Genomic DNA, 12838 nt, shown 5'->3' on the forward strand with positions numbered 1-12838 from the left:
GCATGCCTATAATCCCAGAGGCTTGGGAGGCCAAGACAGGAGGACAGCAAATTCAAAGCCAGCTTCAGCAAAAAGTGAGGCACTAAGCAACTCAGTAAGACCCTGTCTCTAAATAAAATACAAAATAGGGCAAGGATTGTAGCTCAGTGGTTGAGTAGCCCTGAGTTCAATCCCCCATACCAGGAAAAAAAAAAAAAAAAAAGGAAAGAAAGAGAAAAACATATTAGCCCAGCCAGGTGTGGTGGACCACACCTGTAATCCATTTATTAATGAGTCTGAGACAGGAGGATTTCTTGAACCCAGGAGTTCAAGACCAGCATGGCAACAAACTGAAACCTTATCTCAAAAATAATAATGATAATAATAACAACAATAGTATTGCTATTTATATTTTAATATGGATAAGTTGGGCTACAGTGTATTCATTATTTATTTAATCTGTTATGCTTTTGGTGTCATAGCTAAAAAACCTATTTCCCAAAAGAATGTCAAAGACTTACTTCTATATATTTTTCTTTTCTTTCTTTCTTTTTCTTTTTCTTTTCTTTTTTTTTTTTTTTTTTGGTACCGGGGATTGAATCCAAGGGCACTTAACCACTGAGTTACATTCCCAATCCCTAGCCCTTTTTTCTTAATAATATATTTTATATAGAGACAGGGTTTCACTGAGTTGCTTAGGGCCTCGCTAAATTGCTAAGGCTGTCTTTGAACTCACAATCCTCCTGCTTCAGTGTCCCAAGCTGCTGAGATCACAGGCATGTGCACCTGCACCTGGCTCCTATATTTTCTTCTAAAAGTTTATAGTTTTAGCTCTTACATTTAGGTTTATAATTCATTTAAATTAATGTTTGTGAAACATAAAGTAGGAGTCTAATTGTGTTCTTTTGAATCCGGCTGTTCAGTTGTCCCTGCACCATTTGTTGAAAAGACTATTCTTTTTCTTTAATTTTTAAATTTGTTCTAATTAGTGAAAAGACTATTTATTCATTGGATTATCTTGGCATCCTTATAAAAAATCAATTGACAATAAAGGTAAGGATTTATTTATGGACTCCCATTTTGGTTCCATTAACTTTTACTATTTTATACTGTACCACACTGTCTTGGTTACTGTAGTTTTGTAGTAAGTTTTGAAATTGGTAAGAATAAGTCCTCCAACTTTGTTCCTTTTATTAAAAGATTGTTTTACCTATTCTGGGTGCCTCACATTTTCATATGAATTTCAGGCTCAACTTGTCAATTTCTCCAAAATGTAAATAAAGCCACTAGAACTTTATATGATCAGGATTAAATCAGTAGATCATTTTTGAGAAGTGCTGCCATCTTATCAACATGATGTCTTTTGATCTTCCTTAATTTATTTTAACAATGTTCTGTTGTATTCAGTGTACAAGTCTTAACCTTTCTCTTGTTAAATGTGTATATGAGTATTTTATTCATTTGGATATTATTGTAAATGGAATTATTAAGTCCAGTGCAGTGGTACATACCTGTTGTCCCAGGAGGCTGAGGTGGGAGGATCAATTTCTGGAGCCCAGAAGCCTGGGCAACATAAGGAGACCCTATGGCAAAACAACAACAACAACAACAAACAAACAAAACAACAACAACAACAACAACAAAAAGCAAGAGAATTAATATCTTTTCTTTTCTTTTTGGTACCAAGGCTTGAACCCAGTGGGGTTTAATCACTGAGCCAGGATCTCACTGAGTTTAAATGCCTTGCTAAGTTGCTGAGGCTGGCTTTGAACACACAATACTCCTGCCTCAGTCTCCCACGCTGTACACCACAGTGCCCGGCTGGAAATTGATTTCTTACTTTAATTTTCAGAAATTTTGTTGCTAATGTATGGAAACTAGCTTAGTTTTGTATATCTATCTTGTAGCTTGCAACCTCACTAATTAGTTCAAATGACTTTCTAGTGTATTCCTTAGGGACAGAAAGAGATTCAGCTACCTATTTGGGGAGAGAAATTATTTTTTAGCTTTTATGCCGTCTCTGGGGAATTTTTTTTTTTTTTATACCAAGGATTGAACTCAGGGCCACTCGACCACTGAGCCGCATCCCCAGCCCTATTTTGTATTTTATTTAGAGACAGGGTCTCACTGAGTTACTTAGCATCTCCCTTTTGCTGAGGCTGGCTTTGAACTTGTGATCCTCCTGCCTCAGTCTCCCCAGATACTGGGATTACAGGCATGCGCCACTGTGCCTGGTTGGGGGCATGTTTTAACAGTAGTTAGAAAAAGTCTTCCATCTTTCCTTTTCTTTGTGTCTGAGTAGAAACTGGATCTTTCCCAACTATCCTATCTCTTGCCCTTTGTTTCCTTGAAGGAGCGCAGCCCGAGGATGTGGTATGTGCGCTATTCTTGGACAGTACTTGATTGCCCAGCAAAACCTTAATTTTTCCCTTGACTTCTTCAGAACTCACAAGCATGTACAAATATCAATTTAAAAAAGTCAAAAGGAGTCACTAAAGTTGGAGTGGGAAAAATAAAGTGGGAAAGTAAATGTAACATAGGAAGCTGAAAAAATAAATTGGGGTCAGGCTGCAAAGGAGTTTGAATATGCTGCTCTGAGAGTTGAACTTTACCAAATAATGGATCCACAAATGCCTGGTGCTTGGAAGTCAGTGAAAAGAAAATCTTAGAAAAATCGAAGCTGTTACTCAAGTTGGTATAAAACTTAAAGGTGGAATATTTGATACTACTTTGGCTTCTACCTCCAGGTCTGTTTGAGTGTGGCTCCACTCTCTCGGGGCTTAAGGGTTGAGTGAGGCTTGTTAGAACCCTGAGATGCTTTCCCTGTGTGGTTCAAATCCTTTCACCCTACCTCATTATGCTATGCCCCTAATTTTTAAATTTAAATTTTAATTGTTTTGGTACTGGGGATTGAATCCAGGGGTGCTTAACCACTGAGCCACATCGCAGCCCTTTTTATTTTTTATTTTGAGACAGGTTTTCAATAAGTTGCTAATTTGCTGAGGTTGGCCTCCAATTTGTGATCCTCCTGCCTCAGCCTCCCGAATTGCTAGGATTACAGGTGTGAACCACTGTGCTTGGTATGCCCCCCCACACTATTTTTAACTTAAAATTTCACTCAACTGGGCTGAGGATGTACCTCAGTGGTAGAGCTCTAGCTTGTCTTGTGTCAAGCCCTGGGTTCTATTCCCAGCACCCCAAATACAAAACAATAGCAAGGACAACTCCACAAAATTTAACTCAACAGTATAAGCTTAAGGAATAATAAAAAAAAAATTAGAACATTTTTTTTAAAAGAAGAGCTAAAAAACAGATATGGGTGGTTCCTTTCTTAAATAGTTTATTTCATAAAATTTAGACATTATGCCAGGCGCAATGGTGCATGCCTGTAATCCTAGTGGCTCAAGTGGCTGAGGCAGGAGGATCACAAGTTCAAAGCCAGCCTCAGCAAAAGTGAGGTGCTAAGCAACTCAATGAGACTCTCTCTCTAAATAAATAAATATATGAAAAACAGGGCTGGGGATGTGTCTCAGTGGTCAAGTGCCCCTGCGTTCAATCCCTAGTACCAAAATAAATAAATAAATAAAGACTTTAGTGTACATATAGTTATTTTTTACACATATAACTTTAAATGAATTTTATTTTTAAAATTTTTTTAATATTTATTTTTTAATTGGACAGAATATCTTTATTTATTTATTTTTATGTGGTGCTGCGGATTGAACCCAGACCCTCACACATGCAAGGCGAGCGCTCTACCACTGAGCCACAACCCCTGCACTTAAATGAATTTTAGAAGAAAAAATGCCACCAGGATTAAATTTTTCTGTCCCATAGAGCTTCTATAGCTTTTTTAAAAAAAGTTTTTTTAGTTGTAGATGAACACATGGCTTTATTTAATTTAATTAATTAATTTATTTATTTTTAGAGAAAGAAAGATTTTTTTTTAATATTTATTTTTCAGTTTTCGGTGGACACAACATCTTTATTTTATTTTATGTGGTGCTGAGGATCGAACCCAGCGCCCCGCGCATGGCAGGCGAGCGCGTTACTGCTTGAACCACATCCCCAGCCCCAAAGCCTTTATTTTATTTATTTATTTTTATGCTGTGCTGAGGATCGAACCCAGTGGCTCACACGTACTAGGCAAGCAATGAGCCAACCTTTCTGTAGACTTTTTACAGATCTCTGGCATTCTTTTTTTTTTTTTTAATTTTAATATTTATTTTTTAGTTATCGGCAGATACAACATCTTCGTTTTGTATGTGGTGCTGAGGATCGAACCCGGGCCGCACGCATGCCAGGCGAGCTTGCTACCGCTTGAGCCACATCCCCAGCCCAGATCTCTGGCATTCTACAGAAAGTTTGAGGATGCAGTTTCTTAAGCAGACTGTTAAATGGTGATAATAAATAGTTTGATATTTTTCATATGCATATTTACTGTGAATAAAAGTAAAATTTACTGTTATCATTTTCATCTTTTAATCACCACTTTTAAGTGTGGAAAGGCAGAGGTGGGATGTAGTTCATTTGTAGAGCACTTGCTCAGCATGCAGAAGGCCCCTGGCTTTGACCCCAGCATGGCCAAAACAAAAAAAGTTTAAGTCAATTGACTTTGGAGATCAACTGCCTTCAAATTGCTTCTCAGATTCACCCCTTACTGGTGAAGTGAGCCAGTCATTAGATAGGCCACATAACTTAATCGTCTATAAAGTGGGAATAATAACTACTTTGTGAAGTTTTAGAGTTAGAATGTTCTCATTGCACATACAGTTTCCATCATAACACGAAGATGTCCAACTTCCAAAGATTTAACTGAACATGTTCAGGAAACCATGCCAAAAGATTTAAAACTCTCACTTGTTGTCTTTGACTAGGAAGTTAATCCATTTTCAGCCTAATTCAATTCTCAATCATTCCTAAACTTTTGAAAGTGATTTGGAAGCCAGCATGTTATTGTCTACTTGATTTTGGCATTTTGGGGGAGGAAATTCATACTTAAGTACACACTATGTACCAGACTCTTATTCAGGTCCAGTTAATTCTAACAACCTCATAAGGCAGAAGTGATATTACAGAGAGGGCAACTGAGGCTAGAAATGATTTCCTAAGTAGAAAAGCCCATGTCTAATTTTAAAACCTTTGCTCTCTATTTATCATGTCACACTGGCACTTAAATGAGGCAAATGAACGAGATTATTTATTTACATATTTATTTAGAGATGAGATCTCATTGTGTTGTTCAGTCTAACCTTGAACTTTTGGGCTCAAAAAGTCCTCCAGCCTCCTGAATAGCTGGGACTATTGGTGTGCTCCACCATGCCTGGCTTTGAAAGTATTTTTAAAATAAAAATAAGCAGAAACAATTTTATCCTTAAGAAAAAAAATTAAATACCATGGGAATTTGGGAGATAAAAAGTAACATCCTTGGGTGGCACAAAACCACAGCAGAGATTGCTACCTAAGTCTAAAGCCTCGCTGTAAACTCACCCTCACTGGAATTTCTACTCGGCCATACAGAAATCCAGCTTCCTAGAGCCAGCTTCCATTTGGATTCAAGCTTTCTGGCTCTTGATGCGGGCTTGTGGTTTTCAATAGCCTGCAGTTTACATAGAAAGAACTAGAAGGCTTCAGCAAAAAAGGGAGTAGTTAGGCATCATGCACTGAAGGGCTTTAACCAGCAGGTGTCTCTGCAGACAAGGGAGAGGGCTCCTTTTGACTTCAAGAGGTGAAAGATGGATTTTCTAGTTAGGGGAAAATTGGGGTGGAAATGAAGCAAACAAAGGTAGGTTAGCTACCTACAGAAATCAAACTCAATAGTGGAAATTGTTCTTAGCTAACAGCTGGAAAGGTTGGTAGAAAATCTGAGCAAAAGTCACTCTCTTTTTTCCCCTTACAGTACGTGAAATTGAACCTTATGCATGCCAGGAGTCCCACCTCCGAGCTACATTCCAGGCCCCCTTTTTTCAGTATATTATTTTGAGACAGAATCTCACTAAATTGCTGTCAAACTTGTGATCCTCTTTCCTCAGCCTCTAGAGTAACAAGCATGAGCCACAATGTGGCTGATAATACAGCCACAGAAAAAGCCAGTTTTTGTTTGTTTGTTTTGTTTTTGTACTGGGGCTTAAACCCAGGCCCTTGCACGTGCTAGACAAATGCTCTACCACTGAGCTACACACCCAGCGGCATTATTATTATTATTTTTAATTTTTTTTAGTTGTCAATGGACCTTATTTTATTTATTGATATGTGGTACTGAGAATCGAACCCAGTGCCTCACACATGCTAGGCAAGTGCTCTGCCACTGAGCCACTAACCCAGCTCTTAGTGGTATTATTATTATTATTAGTAGTAGTAGTAGTAGGCCTTGAACCTGTGATCCTCTTGCTTCAGCCTCTCCAGTAGCTAAAATTACAGGCATGTGCCACTATACCGGGCACAAAAGCCACTCAACTCTGCAGTAAAAGCAGAGCACCTGTCCTGTGTTCATAAACATGCAAGGCTATTTGAAAGTGAACCCTGAGAACTGAGAGGCAATTCCCTAGACTGGTGCTGTAGAAGAGGAAGCTCTTAGGTCAAGGGAGAGGTGAAAATAACAGGAAAACAGGAAAGATGCAGTTCTGTAGGTGGAAAGCCAGAGAGACAAAGGAAGACTCCACCCTGGGTAGACTTAGAAGCATGCATTTATTTTCTCTGAAATGTTCTGACCTCCTAGGATCTTGGATATACTTCTATGTTCAAAGGAAAGAAAAGATCTAAATCTTAATTAATATGTATTGTTATTCTTTTCTTTATTTTTGGGGTGCTGGGGATTATGGTACTGGAGGTAGAATCCAGGGGCACTTTACCACATCCCTACCCCTGTTTTTTATATTTTACTTTGAGACAGGGTATTGCCAAGTTGCTGAGGCTGGCCTCAAACTTGTGATCATCCTGCTTCAGCCTCCTGAGTCGCTGGAATTACAGGTGTGCACCACTGTGTTGGGCTTTAATTAATATTTATTGAGTACCACACTTTTCATTTGGGAGAAAGAGGCAAATTACAAGGAAAAAATTTTATTAGTATAAATATTTGATAGCTGATCAAATAACTATGGATACTGCATCATAAGGAGCATAGACTTTCTTTCTTTTTTTTTTAAAGGAGCATATACTTTCATGAAAGAAGTTTTCCTGGATTATTTTTTTTCTCTATTAAATGTATTGTTGCATTTATTTTCCTTATAAAACCAAAGTTGGTGACTGCAGTGGTGCTGATTGGTGGCAGAGCATTTGCCTCACATGTACAAAGCCCTAGGCTCAATCCCAGCACCGTAAAAAACAAAAACAAACCTAAAGATATATTTATCTGGGAAAGATATTGATCCTGAATGATAATACAGCCACATGAAAAACAAGATACATTGGCTTCTTTGTATTCTCAGCTATTATAGAGTTTGAGACAGGAGGATCCCCTGAGCTTAGGAGTTCTGGGACAGCCTGGGAAACATAATGAGATCTTGTCTCAAACAAAAAAAGAATGCAGATTTTTTTTTTTTAAAATCATCCTTAAAGATGCCTAGAATTGGGTGTGGTGGTACACTCCTGTAATCCCAGCTACTCCAGAGGCTGAGGCAGGAGGATGGCAAGTTTAGGCCAGCCTAGGCAACTTAGTAAAACCCTATCCCAAAATAAAAAATAACAAGGGCTTGGGATGTAGCTCAATGGTAGAGCACTTGCTTAACATGCTTGAGGCTCTAGGTTCAATCTCTAGTACTGGGAAAAAAAATTGGGGAATGATTGAAAGGATATTTAATAATAGTCTAAAAATACATAAACCACATTCTAGAATATATACAAAAAGTAAGGGTAATTTTTATGTTCTGTGTTGTAGATAGAATGGTTAGATTGAAGAGAAAAATGTGGCAAACTGAAGAGAAAATTCTTGACTGAAAGCTTATTTAGTTACCCTTAAGTCCCCTCCCCATGATATTTTATAGGAGGAGTATAAGTAATAACTTTGGCTGCTTAGACCTGCTTCTAGATACCCAGGGGAAATGTTTGAATATGACTACATTGATCTGGGATAGAGAATTGAGGTAAAAGCCACACAGCTAAGGTGGTGATGTAAAGCATGGCCCTGCCAGAGAGAAGGCCCACAATTCAGCTCTCCTAGAAAACCAGGGCGTTTGGAGTGTTCAGACAACATGAGCCCAACATGACCTTGTTCTTATGTGATGGCAGAATTTATAATCAGTAATTTTCATGTTTGGGAAACAAGTGGCTTGTAAATATTCTCTGATAGTGTTTTTTTTTTTTTTAGCATACAGAATTTCTGAATAATGCTTCTGTATCAACTGACTGCTTGTACAGCATCAGCTTTTTCAGAGCAATAACAAATTGGGCCAATGTGAAGTAAAGAGCTGAATTTTCTGTAAGGTCCTCCTGGCTCTGAGAGACCATAGAGGAACAGCGTGAGGCTACTGTTTTCTTTTCGGTTGCTCATAAACTACCCTATATACAGGCTAAGTGGGCCTTTAGACTCTCAAGAGTAAATGTGTTAGATCCCACTGTTTAATACCACTCTGAATTCAGGCTTTAAATTCTCAGGTTTTGTCCATCAAAGGTCCATCCATCAAGGATGTCTTGGCTTGCTCCCTTCAAATTCTGGAAGCAAGACACAATGACATTACATTGGAAAAAGTCTCCTTTGTATCTTTGAATCTATCTTTTGCTTTTGCAGAAGACGCTGAGTTGATTATGATGGCAGATTGGGAGGTGGATGGTGGCTAGCTCTCTGCCTGTCCTGTGGACCACAGGGCCTCTATGAATGCCACCCTCAAACCACTCCTTTGAGTCTGCAGCAGGTCCGGAACATACCTACTGGCCTGTTCAAATGAGGGCAACAATGTTCTTACACAATAAGCAGCGAGTTTCTTTGGAATGCCATGTACGGTGAAGCCATCACAGGTACTTCATTCAGTTGTGTACTCTGTTCTTTGTAGACATAAGCTTCCATTGCCTGCGTGTCCTGCTTTTAGGAACTCTCAAGACCTTCTTCTCTGGATATATTATTCAGCTTTCTGTCACTATAACAAAATATCTGAGGCAATAAATTTATAGAGACAAGATTTATTTTGACTCTCAACTTGGGACGTTCCAGTCCATGATTCATTAGCCTCGTTTCTTTTGGGCCTGTGGCGAGAGGCAGCATGTTATAGTGGGAGTACATGGTGGAGCAAAACTGCTCACTTTTTAATGTGGTCCACTTTATGCTTTGAATATAGCCCTTGCTGCTCTGCCACTGCAACTTATTTTCAAAATGGAGATGTTTCTTTCTCTTCCTCTCTCCATGCTCCTCCCTAATCTCTTTCCCTAATCTCAGGGGAAACAAGATTACCTTTCTTCCCCATTTTAGGCATATTTATCTCTCCTTGAGTATACATACCCACCATGGGAATGAAGTGATCCAGATTTTGGGGATGGTACCAGAAGATCACAGAAATGTCTATCTCTCAGCGCCGGGCAGGGTGTCACACACCTGTAATCCCAGTGGCTCAGGAGGCTAAGGCAGGAGGATCTCGAGTTCAAAGTCAGACTTAGCAAAAGTGAGGGGCTAGGCAACTCTGTGAGAACCTGTCTCTAAATAAAATACCCCCCCCAAAAAAAAATGGCTAGGGGTGTGGCTCAGTGGTTGAGTGGCCTTGATTTCAATTCCTGAAACCCTTCTCAAAAAAAAAAAAAAAAGAGAAGAAGAAAAAAAAGAAAGAAATGACTAAATGACTATCTCCTAAATTAACAAGTGAATTACAACTCCATCAGAGAATATGAGGAATCTAGCCTTTGAATCTCCTCTATAAATCCCCCTGTTCCTGCTGATGGGCAGAATCAGAGTCTTTGGGACAGGAGTCCCCTGTGTTTCTTCTTTGCTAGCAAAGCAATAAAACTTCTATTTCCTTTTTCTTAAAACTGTTTTTCATTATTGGATTGGCGTTGGGGAAAGGAACCAAGCTTTTGACAACAACTTTATGGCTAGGAAGCAAAGGAGAGAAGATAGAGGAGTCCCAGGTGCCATAAGCCCCTTAGGAGATAGGCTCTCAATTATCTAAAGACCTTTCTCTAGGCTCTACCCACCATCTCCCAGTGGTACCAATCTGGGGACCAACTCTTTAATACAAGGGCCTTTTAGGAAACATTCCTGATCCAAACTATGATTCGAGGTCTAAACTGAGCATAGTCATACTGGCTTTTGGAAAAACCACTTTTCCTACCGATTCCTACCTTGACAGGGATTATAATTCCCTAGGGAAAGATCTCAGATTCCAGAGGTAGATGCCTGGTTTTGAATCTTAGTTCTATCACTTTCCAGCTCTATGACCTTGGCAATTCCCTTAATCCCAATGTACCTTATTTTCCTTATCTGCAAAATAGGAAGAATAAATATCATGCATCTCATGGGATTGTGGTGAGACTTAAATGAGTTTACATATGTAAACTGTTTTGTATAATGCCTGGCAAATTTTTATTATTTTTCTTATTATACTTTTGCACTACTGGGGATTGAACCTTGGGCCCTTGAACATGCTAAGTATATGCTCTACCACAGCTTCACACCAGCCCCCAAATTATTATTTACTGCGAGATCCTACTAAAATATAACTCAGAGGTTGGTACTCAATGTATCTTTATTAAATATACACAACCAATTTTTCTTTCTTTCTTTTTCTTTCTTTTTTTGCACTGGGTATTGAACCCAGGGGCACTCAACCACTAAGCCACATCCCCAGCCCTATTTTGTATTGTTTTTAGAGACAGGATCTCACCAAGTTGCTTAGTGCCTCACTGTTCCTGAGGCTGGTTTTTAACTTGCAATCCTCCTGCCTCAGCCTCCTGAGCCATTGGGATTACAGGCATGTACCACCATCCCCAGCAAAAATTTTCCGTTTTCCCTATTGATTTTTTTGATTAATCCCCTCCCCAATTTTCTATATTCTTCTCACCAAAAGGTACTGTTCAGGAAGATTTCCAGCAGGTCTTTATCCAAGTATCAATTGGACACATTACCTATCAACCTTGCTCCACATGGGCGGGGAACATAAATGGCATGACACACAGCATATGAGTACATTCTGGTCATTATCATGGAACAAGGGTGTCTGCCTATTCTCTCTGGAAATCAGACCAATGCTCCATTTTTCTAGGTCTTCCCCAATGTTGTCTTTGATACCCTTGAGAAAGAATGAAAAAGTTGTACTTGATGTTCAAATTATCTCTGTGAGTGGAAAACACTGTAAGTGTATAGTCACTAGTGAAAGTGATTTCAGTGCTGCTTCTGCAGTCTCCAGAGTGAAAGATTTTTTTCTTCACTTTTCCAGCCAGCTTAGGGATCCTTAAGTACAATGGTAAAACTGGACCTCTGGTGCACAGGACCAAAGTTATAGAAACAAGTTAGGGCCATAGGGTGGTGAGAGAGGCTGGCCACACCCTATCATTTATCTGGGATTGAGTGAACTCAATTGATGAAAGAGCTTAACCAGTGCAAGAAGGGAGGCCTACATCATCCTTATCCTTATTTGCTTGTAAAGAAGCCAATTTGTGTTAATTGTGTTGGCAATTTGGAACAGCCACAAGGGAACTGATTCAAGACAATTGTGGGATGACCTCTCTGTTCCATCCTAGTCCCAATCATTACTCATAGTCAGGTGGGAAATTGGAGCACTAGGAAATGTTCTTTGGTCAGAGAGAGTAGACATGTTTTGCTTCTCACACATTTTACTGTGTTACAAGTAGTTTTAAAGACTGTACATGCAGGGAATTCTGCCATGGAGAGAGATATAGGAAACTGAAGGGATAAATTTTAACATCGGGGTAGTCACTGTCTTCCCTCTTCCCCTCCTAGTTTGCAAAAGGTTATGTCCCATTGATAGCCCAATTTCCTAACCCTCATCCCCACCTAAGGCAGCTAAATTGATCTACTCAATTGGGGGGGGGGCGGGGGAAGAATAGGGGTAATCCTAAAAGAGTATGGAATTGTCAGATAACAGAGGAGGGAAGAAAAAGGGGTCTGAGTTTTATTGATGGAATTATTAACTTGATCACTTAATGTTTTTGAAGAGTCACTAGTAAGGACAGAAATCTTATTTTACTATTTACTTATTTTGTCTGACTGTTCATCTTTAAATACGACACGGCTCACCAGACAATGTGCAGCACTGCTTCACCCGAGTTATCCAACAACAGAAATAGTATGCAGACACTCAGACATCTATCTAGCTATAGAACTGTTCAGAGACGGGGGTGGTAGGAAGGAAAATGACGTACTTCTCTGGCCCTCACCCACCCAATGACTGGAATGCGTGTTTGGGCTGGTTTCTCCGCCCTGGAATACGCAAATCCTAGTTTCCCCATTCTCCTCTGTTCGGCGACAATTAGATTGATTGTACAGGGTGAGCTGGATTTTGTAAGAGGAAGGAATTTTACTGAACAATTCGTTTGCCTTGCTACTAACTTGGTTACAGTTGCTTAAATACTGCAGCTATTCCTGCCTCTGTGGCCTCAAGGGCTAAAGTGGGACAAGGCTGGTATTTTTGGTGATGAGGAAATACTTATAAGGGAGGTTGGGTGTTGTCGAACTGGGGCAGAGATCACAGTTGGGGTCACTGCGATCCCGGGTTCAAGGAGGGGATCGGTTTGGGGTTGGGCATCATGCATCCTCAACTCGGGAGCCGCGGCCCAGGCTCTGAAGTTGCTGGCACACTTGCGGTTCCCTCTGCCTGCTCCCCAGAGGGGGGCACCCGGGAGCCGGCGCCTAAGGAACCGGGGCCCACGCGGGAAGGTCGAGCGAGCGGGTGAGGTCACGGTTGCCATGGCTCTGGGC

The sequence above is a fragment of the Marmota marmota genome, unplaced genomic scaffold (genome assembly GCF_001458135.2).
Source record: "Marmota marmota marmota unplaced genomic scaffold, marMar, whole genome shotgun sequence".
In the NCBI taxonomy this organism is placed as follows: Eukaryota; Metazoa; Chordata; class Mammalia; order Rodentia; family Sciuridae; genus Marmota; species Marmota marmota.